The following is a 25194-nucleotide window of genomic DNA, read 5'->3' as shown; positions in this document are numbered from 1 at the left end:
GTTTCACTCTTGGACGAGAAAATGGTGAAAAATATTGCAAACCGTGGTTGGCTTGTGAATAAATTGGCCCCTGTGCGGCTAGCGGAAGCTGTGGGGTGATTTCCAGTCAAGTGGGCTCATTGGAAAATGTCATGAGATCATGTGATTTGATCATCATAGAGGAGGGGTTCACCAATCCGGACCCTCTAAGACCCAGACCAGATACCAGCTTGTGCTGTGGAGGACATGATGCGGCCATTGTCTGGAGCGCCGTGTAATACTACATTTCCACCACTATGGGCTCAGCTGGCTATAACAGCTGGTTGCCGTGGGTGACGGAAGCCAGAACCATGGTGATTAGCTGATCGCCAGGGCGATTTACCTTTTAAGAATAAGTTGTCAAGTTAGGACCCCCCTCCCACCCCTTCTTCATTCTGGCTGACCAGTGATTGTACTTGTGATCAGGGTCAGGGCACAGTGCCCGCAGTTCAGGCACATTCATGAAGTGTAAGGCCCCGGTTACACATTCAGGATTTCACACGGATTTTGTGAGAAATCCTTGGAAATCCGCGTCTCTGTGCAGCAAGGCTGAAATTTTCCGCGTGGATTTAAAATCTGTGTCTATAACTGCCAAGTGGAAACGCCGTCAGATTTCTACTTGTGCATTGGGGCTAGTCCGCCACACATCAAACTGCAACTGCGGCAGAAATCTAACATAAGCTTCAGATTTTTGCTGTAGATCTGACTTGTGTGAACATTCCCTAGAAAAAGATTGATCACCTCACATAAATGGCGTGATTGCACCACTGGGAACGGTCTGTGCTGATCAGATTGAGGTTACACTACAGAACTGACGGACATCATAGCTATACAATCAGAAAGAAAGCCGACAGTCGGAGGGCTAAGGGTTCATTCTGTTTCTACGCAATTTTGTGGTGATTTCTATGCAATTGCGGTGAAAAAATGCAGCCGCACTAAATCGTGGTAAAAACGCATGCTGTTTTCGGGTAAGGTTTTTCAATGTGGTTTTAACTACCCCTCATTCACAAGGTCTGAATGGACTCTTAGGCCCCTTGCACACGTAGCGTATTTTGTTGCAGATTTTGTGCTTGCTGCGGAAACAACCGCATTTAGATGACTAGAACAGATTTTCAGTAGCAGAAATTTTGGCAACAAAATCTGCTGCGTGTTCAGGGCCTTTTATTTCACATAACGTTTTATTAGGAATATCGGCGACTACAGTGGTAATAAAGGGTCTTACATGTACCGTCTATTCAGACTACTGGCTGATATTGGGTAAAAAAACGTGTGCTCAGAATAACATATGATTGGACATGCTCGGCCAAAAATGCTGGACAACAGAAGGGGAAAAATGAATGTGAATGACCTTTTATTCTGCGGAATTCTGTCCGGTGCCGGCCGTGGAGAATGACCATGTTATGGCCCACTTTGGGCAGCTTAAAAGAACTGCAATGTTCTATGGAGAATGGAAGCAAACTACAAGTGACTGTCAGCATGCTAAGGGTATGTTCACACGCCGTGAGCAAAAACGTCTGACAATACGGAGCTGTTTTCAGGCGAAAACAGCTCCTGATTTTAAGACGTTTTTTTAACAACTCGTGTTTTTCGCTGTGTTTTTTTACGACCGTTTTTGGAGCTGTTTTTCAATGGAGTTAATGAAAATCGCCTCCAAAAACGTCCCAAGAAGTGTCCTGCACTTCTTTTGACGAGCCGTCATTTTACGCGCCGCATTTTGACAGCGACGTGTAAAATTACACCTCGTGGGAACAGAACATCGTAAAACCCATTGCAAGCAATGGGCAGATGTTTGTAGGCGTATTAAGGGCGTTTTTTCAGGCATAATTTGAGGCGTAAAACGCCTGAATTGCGCCTGAAAACACTGCGTGTGAACATCCCCCTCACTGCCTGGATCACCTGTCTGCTTTTACTTGAGTATAGTCGCTGTCTCTGTCGCAGGGAAATTGCCTGCAGGGCACAATTGACCTTTTTGTGTTTTTATTATTTCTGGCAGAACGGGCAGAGGCTGAGCTGTAGGACTGTCTATTTGTAGTGTTGTTCTAAGAAGAAAACTCCACAAATCCATTATTTATTTATTACTTCATGATGTTCTGATTGTTTAACTACAGCACTCCATAAACTGCTTCCTAATCGCCCGGTGCGGGAGGAAACACATGGCAATCTGAGCGTGGTCATGGGGCCGCTCTACCTCCGGCACTGACATTATAACAGAGCAGGTCCTTTCTAAACACAGTGGCACAAAACCAGTCAGGCACTTGTAATGTCTGTGCGAACAGAGCTGTAAAGTGGAGCAGCGTCTAATAGGACACTTTTTTTTTTTTTTTATGGAAAACAAAAAAACATGAGTTCTATTGTTGACAAAATGGAGCTCTTTGTATTTGACGCCAAATTCATAAGAAATGAGCACGTGACAAGTACTAAACCTTTCTACAACGCAGACTAGCGTGACTGGGTATATGTTTGGTGTAGACATTGTTGATGCATTTACCTCACATTAGATTACACCCTAAGGCCGGGTTTACACGAGCGTGTACGTTTTGCGCACGCAAAACACGCGGCGTTTTGCGTGCGCAAAAGACACTGAACAGCTTCGTGTGTCATCAGCATATGATGCGCGGCTGCGTGCTTTTCGCGCAGCCCCCATCATTATGACACTCTGTTTGGATGTTTGTAAACTGAAAAGCACCTGGTGCTTTTCTGTTTACATTCAGAGTTTGACAGCTGTTGCGAGAATCACGCTGTTCGCACGGAAGTGTTTCCGTGTCACATGCGTGGTTTTCACGCACCAGCAATGCATAAATTTAGGACATGTCGTGAGTTTTACACAACGCACTCACGCTGCGCAAAAATCACGGACTGTCTGCACTGCCCCATAGACTTACATAGGTGCGTACGACACGCGTGAAAAGCACGCACGAAAATCACGCTCGTGTAAATGAGGCCTAAGGCTATGTTCACACCGTTTTTTTTTTTGCAGGAGGAAAATTCCTCCTGCAAAAACTGCTCCAGACGTTTTTTGCACAGTGGTTTGACAAAAACTCGTCAAAACACTCGTCGAGGCGGTTTTTGTTTTTTTTCCTCTTTCTGACTGATTGAAATTGGGTTTTGGAGGCGGAAACCGCCTCAAGATAGGTGATGTCGCTTCTTTTTACCGCGATGCGGTTTTTCCACTCGCGGTAAAAAAAATCGTCAATGGGAGGCATTTTCGGGCGGTTTTTGACGAGTTTTGCGGAGCGGTTTCCGCGTCAAAAAACTCTGTGTGAACAGGGCCTTAAAGTATGTTCACACGGTCTATTTTCGGGTTGAGAACGCCTGAAAAACGGCTGAAAAATCGGAAGTAGACAAAGCGTTTTTTGCTGCGTTTTTTTACGGCCGCGAAAAAGTGCAGGACACTTCTTGGGATATTTTTGGATCCGTTTTCCATAGACTCTATTGAAAAAAGCTCCTAAAACGCCCATAAAAAACGCAGCGAAAATCTGAGTGGCACAAAAAACTTCTGAAAATCAGGAGCAGTTTTCTCTTGAAAACATCTCCATATTTTGAGACGTTTTTGCTCACTGCGTGTGAACATACCCTTAAGAAGAAGCTGTCTGCCAAGAGGTCATAATGCAAAAAATGGAGGTCAGATTCCTTATAAATATGGAGAACATGCTTATGCCATTTTTAACTACAAATATATTCCAAAAGAACTGTATGCCATAGAATTATAAATGCGCCCCAAAGGGCTGAAAATTGGTGCGTTGTTGCCACACGTGTATATACTAAGGTGCAAATGCTTTATTTCCATGTCGCTGCCTTTACACAGCGAAAAACAGGGACAAAATACCCCATGAAATTGGGTGAACTTTATAATGATAGTCCATAAGTTAGGCCTCATGCACACAACCGTAGCCATGTGCACGGCCGTGATTTTCGGATCGGACTGTCAGCCGCAAGCCGCCCGCTAATCACGGGCAATGCACATGGTCACGGCCATTATTTTCAATGAGCCCGGACCGCAGAAGACGGCTGTAATAAGACATGTCTGTTCTTTCTGCGGTCCGGGCTCCCAGACCATGCACAGACAGTAAAAACCACGGTCGTGTGCATGGCCCCATAGAAATGAATGGGGCCGCAATTCTCCCGTGGATTTTCTGGGGAATTGCGGCCGCAAAAGCACGTTTGTGTGCATGGGGCCTTAGGGACACCAACTGTTCAGTCGACCTGAACCTACCCTTTCAGACTTGTGCTGTCTCTAAAGTCAAAGGCCCAATGCACGCGGCCGTAAAAAAAACTTTCCATATCGCTACGGAGAACTACGTAGAACTGTGCCCTGAATTATGGAGCATGTCCAACTTTTTGTATTTTACGGGCCGTGCTCCCATACTTTGTATGGGAGAACGGCCCGAAAATGCCGGCCGCGCCTTAGGCCCCATGCACTTGATCGTGCTCGTAATGATTGTGGGCACGACCGTCCACTGACAGCCGTCCGCATTTTCGGGCCGTGCTCCCATACAAAGTATGGGAACACGAAAAAACGGACATGCTCCATAATTCCCGGCACAGTTCTATGTCACGGACACCCTTCTGTAGCGATAGGGAAAGGTGTCCGCGGCCAATAGCACTAAAGGGGTCTGTGAAACCGCGGACCGTAACACGTTACGGTTGTGTGCATGGGGCCTTAGGGTTTGTCTACACGTAACGGAATTGCTGCAGAAACTAGCAGGATTTCTGCTCTGGAAAAGCTGCACCATTTTTTTTTTTTTACTGGGGAAAATGGTGCAGATTTTGCTGCGGATTTCTCAGTGTTGGGAGACGGAGACCTCTCCTGAAAACGCAGCAATTCAGTCCACTTTCCGCAGCAGGAATTGACATGCTGCAGTACAAAAAATATACACTGCAGGTGAATTTCTGGTTGGAAATTGTACGTAGTGTGTGGATGAGATTTGTTAAATCTCATCCACTATGCTGCTACTGTATTCTGCTGCGTATTTTCCGTCCGCAATTCCGGACGGAAAATACGCAGCAATTCTGGTACGTGTGGACAAGCCCTTATCACTTCAATTGCTGAAGGGATGCATTTTTAGTAAAACCATGTGCACACGGTGTCTTTTTTGAAAAAAAATTTTCAATCTAAAACGAGGTTTGATTTAAACCACAAGTCTGGCGCAGGTGCGTTATTAACTTGCCTTTTTTTTTATTTTGGTTGATGAACTCCTATTGAGAGACGTGGGAGTTTATCTACCAAAACAAAAAATGCATTTTAAAAAAGCAAAAATAAAAACCACACAATTTAAACCCAGCCTCAGCCATGTTTATGTGTAGTTGATTTTGTTGTGATTTTTCAGAGGAGCCTACAACTAAGGGCGGATTTACACGAGCGTGTGCGTTTTGTGCGCGCAAAAAAAACGTGGTGTTTTGCGCGCGCAAAAGGAACTTAACAGCTCCGTGTGCCATCACCATATGATGCGCGGCTGCGTGATTTTCGCGCAGCCGCCATCATTATGACACTGTTTGTATGTTTGTAAACAGAAAAGCATGCGGTGCTTTTCTATTTGCAAACATACTTTTTACTGCTGTTGTGCGAATCACGCGCGTCCCACGGAAGTGCTTCCCTGTGGTACGCGTGATTTTCACGCACCCATTGACTTCAATGGGTGCGTGAGGCGCGAACAACGCACACATATAGGACATGTCGTGCGTTTCACGCAGCGGTCTCACGCTGATCAAAAATCACTGACAAGTCTGCACTGCCCCATAGACTAGCATAAGTCAGTGCGACGCGCGTGAAAACCACACGCGTTGCACGGACGTATATATCACATTCGTGTAAATCCGCCCTAAAGCTCTGTTCAAATCTGTGTTGGGGTCCCATTCCGTCTGAGCTCTCCGTCAGAACGGGACCCTGAACAGACACAAACTGACCAGAGGTTTCCGTTTCCATCACCATTGATTTCAATGGTGATGGATCCGGTGCCCGTGGTTTCCGTTTCTCTGTTGTGCACCGGATCCGTCGTTTTGCCGGAAGCAATAGCGTAGTTGATTACGCTATTGCTTCCGGCAAAACGCAACTCAGATGTGAACAAAGTAAGTGAATGGATGTTATTAATGCCACAGTTTTCCTCCTAAAGGTCAATGGGAAAAGCGGCAGAAAAAATATGGCAAAGACCAAACAAAACCGTGACTAAGGCCTCATTCACACGACAGGGTCCGAGTGTCGGCCGGGAAAATCGGCAGTTTTTGGCCGATTTTCCCGGCCGGTTTGCATCCGTTCCGGGCCGTGTTGCCGTTTTTACCGGCCAATTTGGACCCGATTTGCATCCGTTTTTTTCCCTGACCGTTTTTTAATCGGATTAATTTTTTACACTTTACTTTACTATTTTTTTATTACTATGGTCTGTCCCTCTAAGGTCAAAAAAGACCTTTTTGGAACTTTTAATATTTTTTACTTTCTTTTACACCATGTTTTCCCACTGTAAATGGAGCTGCACAGCAGGGGAAATCAGCCCTCTCATAGTGACGATTGTAACTAATTGGGCTGTGCTGGGTCTAGTAAGACCCAGCAGCCGTCTGTCACTAATGGCACCCGGCGATCATGTGACCAGTCACATGATCACCGGGAGGAATAGAGACAGCGCCGCTGCTGCTGTCTCTATTCATATACACAGCGTTCATTGAGCGCTGTGTAAAAAGACATCGGAGAAGACAGAAGCAGCGAAAGCTGCTTCTATCCTCTCCTCAGGGTCCCCGGCACTCACTGACAGCCGGAGACCCGACATTCAGCTGCCCGATCGCGCGGGCAGCAAGTTAAAACCCGAGCCGTAAAAAGTCTATGGCTCGGGTTTTAAGGACCCTGACCGCTGGCCGTAAAAACACAGCCAGCGGTCGGGAACTGTAACGAGCAGGGGAAGGGAGCCAGCGCAGTGCTCCCTTCCACCTGCTGTACACCCCGGCCCTGCCACACAGTATCTCCAGCGTAGCCATTCGTCCGAATGGCATCAACTCCTCCTCCTCACATGCACTCTGCGCTGTGAGGAGGAGGAGAGAGTGCGCGAGCGACGGTAGACCCGGCCATCACTCGGGACACATTCCGGTGATGGCCGTGTATTACCCGGCCCCATAGACTTCTATGGGAGCCGGGTACCCGGCCGAAAATAGGGCATGTCCCATTTTTTGACGGCTGGTTTTCCCAGCCCGTCAAAAAATCGGTCGTGTGAATAGCCCCATTAGGGGTCTATTATTCCTAATGCAGCCGGGTTTCCGGCCGATTTATGAACGGCCGGCACCCGGCCGGGAAACCCTGTCGTGTGAATCCCGCCTAATAGGGCATGATGTGGTTTAAGAACAAAAAACGCAGCATACCATGAAAACTGCACAGTTTTTAACCGCACTAAATGAAGATTAAGGCTACTTTCACATAGCGGTACTTGTCAGTATTTGTAAGCCAAAACAATGTCTATGTCCATTCATAAAGAATGAAAGGGCTTTTTATCTACATGTGTTAACATTTGTTTTTTTTTACAAAATTTCCACCACCCAACATCCGCTGACCTGAGCGCTGCTGCATGTAAGCATTGCAGGGGTACTCGGGTGCATCCATGCCCCTCTCTCACTGGTAGTATACGGGACAAGCGTACCTGGAAGGTGCTACAGGATGCCCATCCTGTGTGCATAGACTTTCTATTGCAAGAAAAAACAGATATGTTGGGATCCTCTTGTTCAAGAGGACAAAACAAATTAGACATTCTCCATTTGTCTGTCCTATTAATAAGCAGTATCCCGAGAGAAGCCTTTTAAACGGAGATAACACGACACTTAAAGGGAACCTGTCACCAGCATTTCACCTATTAAACCAGCAGTACCTGGTGGAAGTGGGTGAAAAATCATTTTTATGTAACCTAATTGTCTTCCAAGTAGTGTCTGTACCTTCAGTATTCTGTTGTGTTGTGTTCCTGAGCTATAGCCTAATGAGCATAAAGAGTCATATCTTCATTCCTCAAGCCTTTCCAAGTTAACCCCACCTCCTTACTTTTGATTGACAGCTTCTCTCCTCCCCCCAGCACACACAAAATATCACGCTTGCGCATCGATTTCTGGTGCGTGCGCACAACGGGACACCATAGTTCTGCATGTGGAGTAACTAGATTTGAGGCCCAGACGAAGCAGGGAAGGGTGTCGGACCATACGTGACGGGCACTGGCGTGCTATCTCAGACGAGATTTTGGCATTCAGGGCAGGCCAGTTTTTGGCGGTGTGTGGGCATAAGAGGAGCAACGAACGAGACTACAGGATTATTATCATAAAAAGCGTGAAGATCTTTGAAGACCGTTATTTACGATCGGAGGATGAGTTTAGGAGAGGGGATAACGGCAATGAACTTTTGACAGCAGCGGCCAGTGAGGGGTGAGTAAAGTTCACCAGGTGAAATGCTGATGATAGTTTCCCTTTAAAGCTGACGAAGGCCCCATAGGTTTAAAATAAATTAGAGGTTTCAACTGAATATAAAAACGTGGTGTGAACAGGCCCTTAGTAATGTTTGTGCTGTAGCAGTTTGATCCTTGGCACAGTGCTGGGCATTTACATCCATAGAGTTGATGAAATCTGTATGTATACACAGAGCTCTATGTATATCTTGTTCTGGGTGTATTCCTAGTGATTTGAAGATGTCATGCGAATTTAAAGGTAGACTACAGTAAAAAAAAAAAAAAGTTTCCCCCTGCTGCAGTGTTTGCTAAACCGAGACCCAAGTATGGTTTGGCTGCTGTTTAGTAAGGCCTGATTCAAACGAGCATTGTATACGTCCATGTGCTGTCCGTTAAAAAAAAAAACCAGACGGCACACGGACCTATGCAATTCAATGGGGCTATTCAGACGTCTGATTTTTCACGCAGCGTGTTTCCGTTGCGTGAAACTCATTGCATGTCCTGTTCTGGTCCATTTTTGCAGACCACGCCGCCCTCTGAGGTCTGTGGGTGCGTGAAAATCGCAAACCGCACACAGATGTAATCCATGTGCTGTCTGTGTTTCATGCACCACTTGCTAAAGAAATGCTGAGAATAATGATGTGCACCAGCACGGACATTAAAAACTGATGCCACACGGAACCCACATTGATGGCACAACTGAAATGCATTAAATACGTTCCGTTTTTTGCAGACGCAAAATGGACAGGCTCGTCTGCTCTATTCACACGACAGGGTCCGAGTGTCGGTCGATTTTGACCCGTTTTGCATCCGTTTTTTTTTTTTCCTTGTCCGTTTTAAAAAACGGATGAATTTCGTTTGTAATTTTTTTTTGCCACACACTTCCCACTGTAGATAATGCCACACACTGCCCTCTGTAGATACTGCCACACAGGCCCCCCCCTGTAGGTAGTGCCACACAGGCCCCCCCTGTAGGTAGTGCCACACAGCACCCGCCCCATAGATGGCAACCCCTCCTACCTTTCTGTAGATATTGCAGCCGTTACAGGAGAAGTCCCTGACTTCACTGTCCATATATGGACAGTGAAGTCAGGGACTTCTCCTGGAGCGTAAACACCAGCCACACTGCCGGTTATTCCGCTTCAGCAGTCCCTGACGTCACTGTGTCCATATATAGACAGTGAAGTCAGGGACTTCTCCTGGAGCGGAATCCCCAAACCCTGGCCACAGCGTTGCCTACAGGGAGCAAAAAAATACCCTCCTCCTCACCACATGCACTTCGCACTGTGGGGAGGAGAGAGCGAATGAGCGACGGAAGACTCGGCCGTCACTCGGAACACATGGCCGCTATTTTAACTGCCGTCACATGGCCGGGAAACCCTGTTGTGTGAATAGAGCCTTACATGGGCAGATTTCCTGGCTGGTTTCAAGTGGCGATAAATGATACATTGCGTGAATCGCACTTGTTTAGCTCCATTTACAAGGAGCAATGGTCAGAATGTATAGGGACGAACAATACGATCGCTCTTCCTCATACATTTTGCGTCTTTTGCATACATTTTGCAGCACATCTTGTGTTTACACAAGGAGATGTGCTGCCGACTAGCATAAACGATGTAATCTGCCTGCGATCGTTTACTTGTTCATCGGCTGATCGGGAACGAGCGTTCGTATGAGCGCTCTTTCGACCGATCGTTGACAATGGACCAGTGTAAAAGGAACCTTAAGGGTAGGAACACTCACGCTGTAAACACTGCGAGTTTTCCGCAAAGGATTAATTGCGGAAAATCTGCAGCGTATTACAGTAGCAGCGTGTGGGTGACCCACACAGCAGAAAAAAGCCGCAGAAAAACACACATAAATTGACCTGCGGTGCTGTTTCTTCAGCCTCAGCATGTCAATTAATGCTGCGGAATCGCTTCTCTTCTGTTGTGGGTTTTCCTCATTGAATTCAATGGGGTGCTTAAACCCGCAACAAAGTGAAGTGGTGTGTGTTGCAACATTTGCGGTGGAATCACAGCGATTCCTCCACAAAATTGCAAGTAAGAAAATAATGTTATATTTACCCAGTGTTCCCTGATTCTTCTCTAGTCCGGGCTCTTGGGATAACGTTTCATATGCGAATCACAGGCTGTAGCTGTCACATGACCTGCACCATCATCCCAGCAGACCGGACTACGCGCAGAGAAGAGGGAGTATGTAAGTATGAACAGTTATTTTTTTTTAGTTGTTTCTTTTTCTGCCACTGCTTTACGCAGTGGAAATTCCACCACAAAAACGCACTACAATGTGGTGCAGTTTTTCGGACAGCATTCCCTGTGGTGTTCAGGGTGGATACACTGCGCAGCCTGATGCAAAAAAAAAAATCAACATCTGGCACACATGACATTTACCTAAGGCTCCATGCACATGACCGTAAATAAAACACTTTAAAAACTTTTTAATCCACAGAATGTAAATTTATTCTGTGAAATCGTTGCACTTTTGTTGCGGTGTTTTCCTATTGAGTTTAATGGGAAGGTAAAAGCTGCAGCAAATAGTAAATGTTGCGATTTTGCAGCGGAAAGGCTGCGATTCCGCCACAAAAATCACATATCTGAAAGAAAAAAAGTAAAACTTTTTCTGGTTTAAATGTAATTTACAAAATAAGCACAATGATAGAATATTTCGTTCCGTTAATTATCAAATTGACTGCCTGAAAATAGAACGATTAAAATATTGTTTATTAGATTGTTCATTAAAATGAGCTATCCTAGCCCTCAGTACAATATAACAGGCTCAGATGAGGTAGTCAGTAATGAGGAGAGGTATACTGATGTGATAGCGTAGTTCCAACCCCCAAGCAACGCCTCTACCCTTATGATATATTCTACTGACACCCCTCACTGACTAACAGACAATCCAACGCGTTTCAGTGCCACATATAAACGCGTTGGATTGTCTGTTAGTCAGTGAGGGGTGTCAGTAGAATATATCATAAGGGGAGAGGCGTTGCTTGGGGGTTGGAACTACGCTATCACATCAGTATACCTCTCCTCATTACTGACTACCTCATCTGAGCCTGTTATATTGTACTGAGGGCTAGGATAGCTCATTTTAATGAACAATCTAATAAACAATATTTTAATCGTTCTATTTTCAGGCAGTCAATTTAAATGTAATTTAGTCTATACGTACTTCCCTGGCGTTGTCATAGCAACGGCTCCTTGTTCCCCCGGCTGTTCTACGTGCTGCTGGCCTCCTGCGATGACGTTTCATTCCATGTAACTTCTGCAGCCAATCACAGACCGTAACAATCAAATGGGTAGCAGTGTCATCTCAAGAGGCTGCACAGGGGGACGCGTTGCTATGACGATGCCCGTGAAGATAAGTATTGCTTTTTTTTTTTTTTTTTTTTACTGTTTTCCGCAGCAGCAGTTCTGGCCGAAAATCTGCACCACAACTTGGTGCGGTCGTTCGCCTGAAATTCCTTGTGTAAACGTGCATAGCGTATCTGATCTGTGTGCACATACCCTGCAGGTACGGCCAAAAATATCGTTAACACTGCAGAATTTCTGTCCGGATTTTCTGTGCGAAAATTCTGCAGCGTTTATAGTAGCCGCAAAGTTGATGAGATTTCAACAAATCTCATCCATGCTGCAGAAATAAACCTGTTGAAATTGACTTGCTGCATGGATTTTCTATCCACATCATTTCAATTTACGCTTTGAAAACGCTGGAAAATGTCCGCATGGAAAATTCGGTCAGTAATTCCAGTGTTTACACTACATTTGGCCTTACCCATAGGCCTTGTTCACACACTGCAGATTTCTAAACCTATTGTGCATGGGGTTTTTTTTAAGCAAAAACCAGGGACAGGACCTAAACAGAAGAAATATATGGAGGAAGGCTTTATAGGTCTGCGCTGGATGCAATTCTGGTTTTCCGAACTTACCCTTAGGCCCCGTGCACCCATAGAGGATTTACTGCTGAATATTTTCCCATTGGAAATCGGAGGATGCATGCACATTCTGTTCTGGATGTTCATTGTGGATTTTCACTCTTAAATGTAATATGAACTGAAATCCACGTGTATGTGCCGATTCTGCTGCAGAAATGCTGCGTAAACGCTGCACAAAACCCAAAATATATTCACTACATGTGTGGGTGCCCTTAGGTGGATTCACACATGGCCGATTTTGTTGCAGAAATTTCTGAAACTGACAATCGGTTCCATTCATGTGAATGGGGTTGTTTCTGCAGCAGGTGAATGGATTTTCTCAAGTTCCATTCGGATAAATGGAAATGATTTTCAGTTGCAGGAATTTCTTTAATAGCTGCACAGCGTATCCGCCCTGAACACCACAGGAAATGCCTTCCGAAAAACCGCGCCACATTGTGTAAGTTCATACTTACCCCCTCCCTCTCTTCTGTGCGTGGTCCGGCCTTCCGGGATGACGTCACATGGGATGAGAGAAGCAGGGAATTCTGGATAAGTCGAACTTTTTTTTTTTTGCGTCTGAATCGTTGCGATTCTGTCACAGCACACACCACTTTGTTGCGAATTTAAGCACCCCATTGAATTCAATGTGGAAAACCCACAGCAGATGAGCAGCGATTCCGCAGCATTAATTGACAGCTGCGGCTGAAGAAACAGCACTGCGGGTCAATTTATGTGCATTTTTCGGCTGCTTTTTTCTGCCGTGTGGGGATGAGATTTGTTGAAATCTTACCGACACTGCTGCTACTGTATTACGCTGTGGATTTTCCTCAATGAAATCCGATGCGGAAAATCCGCAGTGTTTACTCCTAGTGTTTTCATACCGGGCAGATACGCTGCTTAACGGAACACAGCGTATCCGCCCTGGTCCCTGCAGGGAATTTGGGCTGAAAAACTGTTGTGGTGCTCTTTTTCGGGCGGAATGTCTGCTGCGGAAAATAGCAGGTAAAAAAAAAAAACGCTTACTTACCTGTAATCGTGGTGACACATCCCTCTGACGTTCGGCGTCCTGGGATCACGTTTAATCCCATGTGACTGCTGCAGCCTGTATTTGGCTGGAGCAGTCACATGGGATGAAACGTCATCCCTGGAGGTCGGGCTGGACGCAGGAGCATAGAGATTTGGGTAAGGCTAAGTTCACATCTCGTTCTGTGCACATGTTTGTGGTATACATTTTTAAAGGTACAAAAACATACGCATTTGTTAGGGCCTGTTCACATCACCGTTCGCTTTCCGTTCCGGGGTCCCGTCGGAGGTTTCCGAGTCGACTCCGCTATTGATTCCGTCGGAAAACCGGAAACCTGCCGGAATGGTGACGAACGGAAACCATTAGCGATGTTTCCGTCACCATTGAGATCAATTGTGACTGAAACGGAAGCTGTGGTTTCACTTTCACTTTCTGTTGCGGGGTTCACCCGACGGAACCCCAGAACGGAAAGCGAACGGTGATGTGAACAGGCCCTAACATACTTAGCTTACGTTTTCTTGTAGTATACGTTTGTGTCCGTTCCAAAAGCGTATACGTTTTTTTTTTTTGTTCTTGAGCTAAATCAAACTTTTTTGTAAAGTCAAGATTTCCCATATATGGTGACCAAAACGTATACATTTTATATATGCAAATGTAGTGTTTAACACCTTAGTGACCAAGCTATTTTATTTGTTTTTCTATAGTCGCATTGAAAGAGCTATACATTTTTTTTTATTTTTCCGTCAACATAACTGTATGAGAACTTGTTTTTTGCGGGATTAGGCTGGGTTCACACGACCTATTTTCAGACGTAATGGAGGCGTTTTACGCCTCAAATTACGTCTGAAAAAACGGCTCCAATACGTCGGCAAACATCTGCCCATTACTTTCAATGGGCTTTACGATGTACTGTGCCGACGAGCTGTCATTTTACATGTCGCTGTCAAAAGACGGCGCGTAAAATTACAGCCTCGTCAAAAGAAGTGCAGGACACTTCTTGGGACGTAATTGGAGCCGTTTTCTCATAGACTCCAATGAAGAACAGCTCCAAATTACGTCCGTAAAAGACGCCGCAAAAAACGCGAGTACAGGCAATTACGGCTGAAATTCAGGAGCTGTTTTCTCCTGAAAATAGCTCCGTAATTTCAGACGTAATTGCAGTTACGTGTGCACATACCCTAAGTTGTACTTTTTAATAGCACCATTTTAGGGTACAGATAATTTTTTTATGAACTTTTTTTTTGAGGGATTATTAAAAAAAACTGAAATTCCACCATTGTTCTATGTGTTTTAAATTGACGCCGTTCACTATGCGACGTAAATAACATGTTACCTTTATTCTATGGGTCGGTACGATTACGGCGATACCACATATGTAGAGGTATTTTATGTTTTACGACTTTTGCACAATAAAAACACTTTTGAACTAAAATGATTTGTTTTTGCATCGTCGCTTTCCAAGAGCCGTAAGTTTTTTTTTTTTTGTTTTTTTTTTTTATCTTTCCATCAATGTAGTGATTTTTTTGGCTTGTATTTTGTGGGACGAGACGTAGTTTTGATTGGTACTGTTTTGGGGTGCATGGGACTTATTGATTCATTTTTATTATGACTTTTTGGGGGGGCAATGGAAAAAAAATAGCAATTTCGCCATTGTTTTTTGCTGTTTTTTTTTTTTTTTATTTTTTTATTTTAACGGTGTTCACCTTGTGGTTTAAATTACATATTCACTTTATTAATTGAGTCATTACGGTCGCGGCGATACCATATATGTGTACTTTTATTTATTTTTTACACTTTTACTAAATCAAACCACTTTTTAAGGAAAAAAATGGTTTTATTTATTTTTTTAATATCATTTTTATTATTCTTTATTTCACATTAATTACTTATTTTATTAGTCCCACAAGTGGACTTTACCATGCGATCTTCAGATCGCTGCTGTAATGCTTTGGTATACTTCGTATACCAGAGCATTATTGCCTGTCAGTGTTAGGCTGGGTTCACACGACCTATTTTCAGATGTAAACGAGGCATATTCTGCCTCGTTTTACATCTGAAAATAGGGCTACAATACGTCGGCAAACATCTGCCCATTCATTTGAATGAGTTTGCCGACGTACTGTGCAGACGACCTGTCATTTACGCGTCGTCGTTTGACAGCTGTCAAACGACGACGCGTAAATTGGCTGCCTCGGCAAAGAAGTGCAGGACACTTCTTTGCAACGTAATTTAATCCGTTCTTCATTGAAGTCAATGAAGATCAGCTCAAGATTTACGAGCGTCAAAGACGCCTCGCATAATGCGAGGAGGAGCTTTTACGTCTGAAACGAGGCAGCTGTTTTCTCCTGAAAAGTCTGTCTTTTCAGACGTAGAAGCCACTTCTCATGTGCACATACCCTAAATCTGACAGGCAATCTGTTAGGACGTGCCTCCGGCGCGTCATAATAGGCATATGTCCAGGGCAGACCTGGGGACTTTTATCAGGCCCCCGGCTGCCATGACACCCTATCGGAGACCCGCGATTGCATTTGCGGGCCGCCGATGAGTGACAGAGGGAGCTCGCTCCCTCTGTAAATAAGTTAAATGCCGCGGTCTCTATTGACGGCGGCATTTAACGGGTTAAACGGCTGCGATCGAAGTAAACTTTGATCGCGGGTGTTGGAGCAGGAGCCTGGCTGTCATCAGACAGCTGAGCCCCGGCTCCAGCCTGCACGGGAGACCCGTGCAGGACTTAGACTGGGCCACCGTGAACAGGCGGCGGCCTAGCCTAAGGCCCCTTAGTCACCGCCGTGAAAAGGCGTATTAGTGGTCACTAAGGGGTTAAGATTGCATACGTCGTCTATACGTCGCCATTGACTTAAATACAAATAAAAACGTATACGTTTTGGAAAAGTACTGAAAAGCGTAGTAGACTATGCTTTTCAGGACATAGGGAAAAAAGAGGATAGCATGTAAGCACACAAAACATATGCAAAAACGACACCATTAGGACGTCCGTCCTGACCATAGAAATCAATATACACGCTGTGGTACACGTTCTGACACGGTTTCTTCATGACTAAATGTGCAAGTCAGACATACGCTTAAAACGAGATGTGAACTTAGCCTTAGTATAGTGGGTTATTTTTTTTTCTGCGTTGCGAATTTTGTGCTGGAATCGCAGCTTCTCTGCCACAAAAATCGCAACATCTGCTATTTGTGGGATTAAAAAACCGCACTGCAGGTAAATTTATGAATCTTTTACAGCTGGTTTTTTTTACGCAGCGTGTGAATGAGATTTCTTAAAATCTCATCCACTCTGATGCTTTTGTATTATGCTGCAGATTTTCTGCAATGAAATCCATTGCGGAAAATCCACAGTGTTTACACTGTGTGTGGATATACTCTAACGAAACCTCCACCAAAATTTCCACCCAGATACCGCAGAGAATTCAGGACGAAAGTCCACATCTAATTTGCTGCTACTGTAATATGCTGCAGTTTTTCCGTCCGGATTTGTCCACTGCAATTACGCTATTCTGCGCACGGGATGGAAAAGCTGGGGACTTTCTGCCCAGAATTTCGGTGCAAAATATATTATGCAAGATGAGTTGACAAACTATAAATTGAGACCACAGGTCAATTTTCTCAGGTGTTTTCTGCGGGTTTATTTGCAGCGTGTGTATGAGACTTGTTCAAATCTCATATACTTTGCGGTTACTGTAATACGCTGCCGAATTTCCTCACACACAGTCTGAGAGGAAATTCTGCAGCATTTCTGTCCCGTGTGCAGGAGGCTTAGTGGTCCCTGTCCGCAGGGCACAATGCCAGATCTGCACAATCACATTCATATTTATACATGCATCTCGTGCTTTCAGTCCCGGCAGAGAGAGGAATATAGTATCAAAATATATTATGGACTTGCTCCAAAATATTGGCATACATATATGACCGGTATATGGTGGTGTAAGGAGAAGTGTATCTGGAATTACTAAATCTCCCACCAAATCTATTATGTAGTGTGCATCATCCTGATAAATGTCTGCAATTAGTGCCAAATGAAAAGACCCGTTCCCCCGATGTTGTGCAGCATTGCTCTATTATTTATTTAGTTTTTGCTTATCTGTTGTGTTACCATTTGTGTTTTTAGATTTGTTTTGCTTTCATGAGCATTTTATTGTCCGGGTAAAATAGCACCCTATAAACCCTTTTATCACAAATGGTAATTTGCCTCCCTGTTACTGCTTGTGGGATAGTCGTTACTAGATCAGCACAGTACATGGACAGGTGTCATTAGCTGGACTCCTAATTAAATACGGAACCTGTCAGTAACCTGAAAAGAGATTACCCTTATGATTGCTGTGTCTATGCAACTACATAGCTAAAGTGGCATCTTTAGACAATACCCATTTTCAACGGGGTGGGGATGGTACTGAGCTTCCCAATAACATTCTTTGCATTCCTGAACTTTGGGCACCTTCTGAATCCATCCCTCCTCCCCCCCCCCCCTCCCCGTGTCATGAATTAGTTGATTCCTGGGGAGGTGGAAGGGTGTGATTATTACTATATGGAGAAATGTGTTATGCAATGGAGAATATTCAATCTGCATTACATAGAGCGGTTTAATGACTAGGATATAGAAGAAAACGACTATTCCCTTCAGGTTCGCATGTTAATGACACTTGTCCCATATTACCAGTAATAAACCTATTAGTTGATAACTTTTGGAACTTATTAGACTTTTTGCCCTGACACTCGCTAAGGCCGGATTCACACGTAGCGTAAATAGCAAATCCGTTGCGTAAAATCCGCAGCATAATACAGTAGTGGATGAGATTTGAACAGCATGTCAATTGTATTTGCGTAATCGCTGCGTTTTTGTTGCGGGTTTTTCCTATTGAATTCAATGTCGCCATGGTAAGTATGAAACGTCTTTTTTTTTTTTTTTTTTTTTTTTTGTTTTAACGTGCTTTTCTCTTGAGTGGACATTCCAGCTGAAAAACTAAACCACAATCTGGTGCGGTTTTTCTTCCGGAGTTCCCTGCGGGGACCAGGGAAGATACGCTGTGTGCTTTTACGCAGCGTGTCCGCCCTGTGTAAACATACCCTAAAGGTACGTTCACACGCAGCAGTACTTTTGCCTGTAGACTATTCAATCCGTGTAGTAATTCATTGCTACGGAGAGATGCATATTCTCTTATCTTCATATGGAGTTATGGTGTTTTTTTGTTTTTTTTTGTGTGTTTTTTTTAGGTTTTGTCTATGCGTAATGATTATCAGGCAGCCCTGTTACTGATTTAGTGATTGAAAATTATACTCTTTTCACTCTGGTGTAGAGGGAGATGTTCTGCCGAGAAGATGGAAATGTGTGGGGACGAGCAATCGGTGTAACGAGCGCTCATTCCCATGCATTGCTCCTTATGAAAGGCGCAAACGAGCTCCAATCAACGAGTTGTCTTGTTGATCGGCGCTCATTTACACGGCCAATGTCGGGCCATGTAAGAGGACCCTAAGACTATAGGCATGTCATGTTTGACAAAAATGTAAAGGTTACAAGACTGTTCTGTACAGTACACAAAGACTTCTATGGGGTAGATGTGTGTTCTATTTGGCAGTTGTCTGGCAGATATCTTTATTTTATTATTGTATAGAAAAGCAAAAAAACACAATTGCCCTTCTTCTTTTTTTTTTTTTTTTTTTTTTTTTTTTTTTTTTAAAAGAAAAATGAAAGAGAAAAGAAGTTTAGAGTTGCACTCCTTTTTTGCAGTATACCTTTTTTTTTCTTGTGTTCGGGTATGTTCACACGGCCGAAAAACGGGCGAAAAATCGGAAGCAGAACGCCTCCAAACATCTGCCCATTGATTTCAATGGGAAAAACAGCGTTCTGTTCCAACGGGCCGTTTTTTTTTTTTACGCGGCAGTGTTTTAAAACTGCTGTGTAAAAAAAACGACAGCGAAAAAGTGCATGTCACTCCTTGAGCCGTTTTTCATTGACTCTGTAGAAAAACAGCTCGAAAAAATGCCGCGAAAATCGAGAGTTGCCAATAAAAACGGCCGAAAATCAGGAGCTGTTTTCCCACCGTATTTTCAGATGTTTTTCAGTAAGCGTGTGAACATATCCTTAAAAATAATATAAAAAAATCGATGTATTGTGGGGTCCTATCACATGGTTTGTTGTGGGTACAATAATTTTGTCAAAAGGATGCCGGAACCACTTTGCCAGAACCACCAATGGAGGTTCACAGGTATGAACAGAGCTTAACTGGTTGCCGACACAGGACGAGTATGCTCGTCCTGAGCGGCGAGCACTTCGCGCATTAGGACGAGCATACTCGTCCTGTGTGACAGCAGTCTCGGCCGTCTCTGTGTGTGCGATCGAGAGCGGGGCAACGGCTGTAATACACAGCCACGGCCCCGCTCTGACAGCGGGGAGGAGAGAAACATCTTCTCTCCGCTGTTAACCCTTTGAACGCCGCGATGAAAGCTGATCGCGGCGTTCAAAGAGGGGGGACTGCACATTGATCGCGTCACAGAAAATAACTGTGACGCGATCAAAGCCCACAACTCATATGGCCAGACAGCCCAGGGTCCAGTGAAGGACCCCAGGGCTGTCTGAACATATTTCCTGTTGTTAGGGCATACTGAGGTATGCCCTAACAACTGCCTGTGTACAATCAGTACACAGGCTAATGTACTGGCATATAGATCTATGCCAGTACATTACAATTACAAAATAAGAATAAAAATGATAAATCCCTTTATGGGATTAAGAAAAAAAGTTAAATGAATGTAAAAAAAAAATAATGATAAATAAATAAAATACACAGAAACACACTTTTTATAATAAACTTTTTAAAATATAAGTCCCAAAACATGAAATAATATAGACATATTTGGTATCGCCACGACCGTAACAACCTGTACAACAAATGTATAACATTATTTATGATCGGTGTATGGTGTAAAAAAATAAATATTAAAACTGCAGCGGAACTGCTTTTATTCTGCATTTTAATCTAATTAAAAATGTATAGAAATTAAACGATAATGTATTTGTATCAAAAAATGGTACCCACATAAAGTACAACTCGTCCCGCAAAAAACAGTCTCTCACAACTACGTCGTGCAAAAAATAAGAGTTATGAGCGTCGGGATGCAAAGAGGGAAATGTGAAAAAAATTGCTCTGTCCTCAAGGCCAAAATTGGCCGTGTCCTTAAGGGGTTAAAGAGGCTCTGTCACCAGATTATAAGTGCCCTATCTCCTACATAATCTGATTGGCGCTGTAATGTAGATAACGGCAGTGATTTTTATTTTGAAAAACGATCATTTTTGAGCAAGTTATGATCTAGTTTAGATTTATGCTGAGTTTCTCAATGGACAACTGGGTGTGTTTTTACTTTTTACCAACTGGGTGTTGTACAGAGGAGTGTATGAGGCTGACCAATCAGTGACTAATCCGCGTCATACACTTCTCATTGTTCCAGCCCAGCTTCTTTCACTGCACAATCACACTGTGCTGTGTATCATGCTGGGCTGGAACAATGAGAAGTGTAGGACACTGATTGGTCACTGATTCGTCAGCCTCATACAATCCTCTGTACAACACCCAGTTGGTAAAAAGTAAAAACACGCCCAGTTGTCCATTGAGAAACTCATTAGCATAAATCTAAACTAGCTCATAACTTGCTAAAAAATGATAGTTTTTCAAAATAAAAACCACTTATCTACATTACAGCGCCGATCAGATTATGTAGGAGATAGGGCACTTATGTGGTGACAGAGCCTCTTTAAGGGTCAGTTCACACTGAGGTTTTTTGATGCGGAAACCGCGTCGGGAAGTGCGTCCGAAAGTGCCTCCCATTGATTTCAATGGCAGAGAAAGCGTATTTTGCAGCTTTTTTGCTGGCGGCGCTCAATGGATGAAAAATGCGGCAAATAGCGTGCAGTCAGATCAAAATCTGCCTCAAAATTCAAAATGGAATTTTGAGGCTCAATTTTCTGCCTGCAAAAAACTCTGTGTGAACTTACCTTAACTCCTTAACGCCGGATATATCCGTCCTCAGTAGCTGCTAGTTCGCGCAGGAGGACGGATATATCCGTCCTGTGATGGTGTGGGTACTGCTACTGTACCCACGCGATCAGTGGCAGGAGCACGGCTGTTCTACACAGCCTGGCTCCTGCTGCAACTGCCGGAAACGAAGCGCGCTCCGATTCCGGCAGTTTAACCCATTAAATGCCGCTGTCAATAGTGACAGCGGCATCTAATGTGTTTGACAGAGGGAGGGAGCTCCCTCTGTCACCCGATCGACGCCCCCGCAAACAAATTGCGGGTCGCTGTCTGGTTTCCATGGCAGCTGGGGGTCTAACAAAGACCCCCAGGTCTGCCTTCAGCATCTGCCTGTTAGGCGATGCCGGAGGCATGACCTATTAGTTTGCCTGTCAGTTTTACACTGACAGGCAATAATGCTTTGGTATACTAAGTATACCAAAGCATTATATATGCGATCAACAGATCGCATAGTGAAGTCCCCTGGTGGGACTTTAAAAAAAAAATGTCAATCAGTTAATTAAAGTTTGTGAAAAAAATAAATAAAAATTACAGTCGAAGTCAAATAAAATTTTGTAAAAGTGTCAAAACAAATCACACATACACATATATCCCCACGATCGTAACAACTTGACCAATAAAACGAACACATTAATTAAACCGCCGGATGAACGGCGTCCAAAGAAAACGCAAAAAGCAAGGGCAAAAGTCTCTCTTTTCTCCCATTCCTCCCATATAAAATAAAAGTTAATCTATAAGTCCTATGTACCCCAAAATAGTACTAATGAAAACTACACATTGTCCCACAAAAATCAAGCCAACATACGGCCACATCGACGGAAAAATAAAAAAAATACGGCTTTTGGAATGCGGCGATGCAAAAACAAGTAATTTTTTTCTAAAAGGGTTTTTATTGTGGAAACGTAGGAAAACATAAAACCCTTACATATTTGGTATCCCCGTAATCGTGCCGACCCATAGAATAAAGTTAACATGTTATTTACGCTGCATAGTAAACGGCGTAAATTTATAACGTGAAAATCAATGCTGGAATAGCTGCTTATTTTGAATTCTCTCCTAAAATAAAGTTAATAAAAGTTAATCAATATGTTATAAGCATCTAAAAATTGTACAATTACAAAATACAACTCGTCCCGCAAAAAACAAGCCCTTATACGGCTATGTTGACGGAATAAAAAAAAAGTTACGACTCTTGGAATGCGACCGTGAAAAAACAAAAAATAATCCTTGGTCATTAACGTGCAAAATGGCCCGGTCATTAAGGGGTTAAGAAGTTTTAAAGACCTCAATAGACAATGGAGTATAGTAGCAACACATTTCTGAGCCCTGGAATAAGGCACTTTATAGACAAACCATGCTCACCAGTTATCCACATGAAAACAGAACTGTATTGAGGAAGATTACACTAGGGTTGTCACGTTCCCAGAATTTGGACTTTGATACTGATACTTTGTGTAGCATTGCAATTCTTTTTTTTTTTTTTTTTTCATAATTTAGATTTTTATTGCAAAGTTTACAACTACACAAGAAACAAAGTGAATGAATATTTTTGAAAACAAACATATCATATATCAAGAAAAATAAAAGAGAAATCTTTTATACATCAATAACCTTGTTACCCAGAGACTGCTGTCACATACAATATAAAAATATAAAATCAGGCACATGACATATGAGGTAGAGAGTGCCACCTAAAATTTGTAAGTCACATAATCCTGACTGGAAACATGTTACAAAAAGTGACCAACCGTTCTCAGATCAGGTAAAAAGAGGAAAAGTTGAGACCGGACCAAGAGAAAACAACAAGGAAGAAAGGACAAAGCAATCGGGGGAAGAAGGATGAGGGATATTCTTGAGTACTAGGAGCAAAGAAGACATCACCGCATAATGAGTATCAGACCGTCCCCATCCCTAATGATAATCACAATCGGGACCTGGCTAGCCAAACCACCATGAAGGATTCTTCAGCCCAGCCAGTCAGAGAAATGAGGACCAGATTTGAAAGAGGACCATGCGTTCAATAGAGAAAGCACCATATCATAGCAGTCCCTGTCTTCCGCAAGAAGAGACTCCATTCTACACAGTAGGTCCATTTCCGCAACCCATTCACTAATCTTAGGCACAGCAGAAGTCTTCCAATATCTAGGAATAACTGTCCGCGCTGCAGTCAAAAAATGTCTGAGGAGGCCCCTCTTTATGCCTGGCAAAGGACCAGGAATCATGGATAAAAGAGCCAACTGAGGAGTAGGTATGATAGGAGCACTCCATCAATGCATAGATGTCAAAAAACGCTTTCCAAAAAGTCCAACACCGGGCATGACCACCAAATGTGCACCATTGTTCCAGTCTCGTTGCCACAACGCCAACAGACATCTGACACTGCCGGGTACATTTTATGCAAAATCTGTGGGCAACGGTACAACCTAGTCAGGATTTTAAAATTTTTCTCCTGGGCATGGCATGCGATGGGCATTTTATGAGTCAGGAAGAAAACCTGATCCCAGTCATGCAAAGAGATGGAGAAGCCTAGGTCATCTTCCCAGGCGCTAACATATGCAGGTGGCTCAGTAACCGAAGTCTCCAAGAGAATGGCATACAACTTGGAAATCACGCGAGTCGGTACCTCTTGTAGAAGCAACAGCCACTCAAAGGCCGTTGTCATGGAGATACACATACCATCCGGCAGGGCCGAGTGCAGGAAGGTAGACAATTGTGGATATTCCATCCAGGAAAGAGTCCTCTCTGGGCAGGTTCCACTCAACACAGATAAAGGAGGGAGGTGACCCCCCATCCGACATCACCTGACATAGCCTAGTATCGTCCGAAGCGGACCAGCCCAAAAGGGTAGATTTGTTAACAGCTGGTGGAAATTCTGAATTATCAAACAGAGGGCTAAGAAGCCCCGGTCTATGGGAAAGGCCCTGTCGAACCATCAATCTGTCCCAGAGAGTGAGAAAGTGATGTGTAAGCATAGGAAAGGTCGAAAGGTACGGTCTATGGTCCACGGCAGCGATCTCAAAGATAGAGCCACGATCGACCTCTCAATCCCTACCCACTGTTTATTGATGCTGTTATGAAATCAATCTATCACTCTAGAAAGAACAACAGCTTGGTGATACAACCCCAAGTCAGGGAGTCCCGCTCCACCTATCAGTTTAGGGCCAGACAGCGAGCTCAGGCTAATGCGAGGCCTCAGAGTGCCCCAGACAAACTTACAAAATGCTGTCTCCAAAGTCTTGAAATAAGCCTTAGGAACCAGAACAGGGATAGCCTGAAATAAAAACAAAAACCGAGGGAGAATATCCATTTTGATAGCATTGATACGACCGAACATGACAAATGCGCTCTATCATAAGATTGTAAATGCTTGAGCGTGCGCTGCAGTAAGGGAGGATAATTAGGGGAGTACAGATCCGCCAGAGCACCAGGAACCTGAACCCCCAAGTACTTGATAGATGTCGCTTGCCATTTAAGAGAAGGATGATCTTAGGAGATCGATAGACGCCTGCGAAAGTGATACATTAAGTGCTTCCGTCTTTGTATAATTCACCTTGAAATTACTGACCTGGCCAAACTCCTCAAATTCCCGAATGAGCACCGGAAAGGAAATCACAGGGTTAGTAATGAATAGTAAAAGATCGTCTGCATATAACGCCAGTTTATGGTGTTCGCGACCTATCCGAATCCCAGAGATATCCGGAGATTTATGGATAGCCATTGCCAAATGTTCCATTGTAATAACATATAGTAGTGGGGACAGAGGGCATCCCTGTCTGGTTC

The 25194-nt window shown here is 43.8% G+C and overlaps 1 protein-coding gene across 2 annotated transcripts in view; it reads left to right on the top strand.

The window, feature by feature from the left end:
* CGNL1 (cingulin like 1) overlaps positions 1–25194 on the top strand; it is a 216372-nt gene that overhangs the window by 701 nt on the left and 190477 nt on the right. The gene's annotated exons all lie outside the window — the stretch shown is intronic.

The sequence above is a fragment of the Rhinoderma darwinii genome, chromosome 3 (genome assembly GCF_050947455.1).
Source record: "Rhinoderma darwinii isolate aRhiDar2 chromosome 3, aRhiDar2.hap1, whole genome shotgun sequence".
NCBI classification, from domain to species: Eukaryota; Metazoa; Chordata; class Amphibia; order Anura; family Rhinodermatidae; genus Rhinoderma; species Rhinoderma darwinii.
The sequence above is the reverse complement of the archived record's forward strand: the minus strand, read 5'-3'. Positions and strand labels throughout refer to the sequence as shown.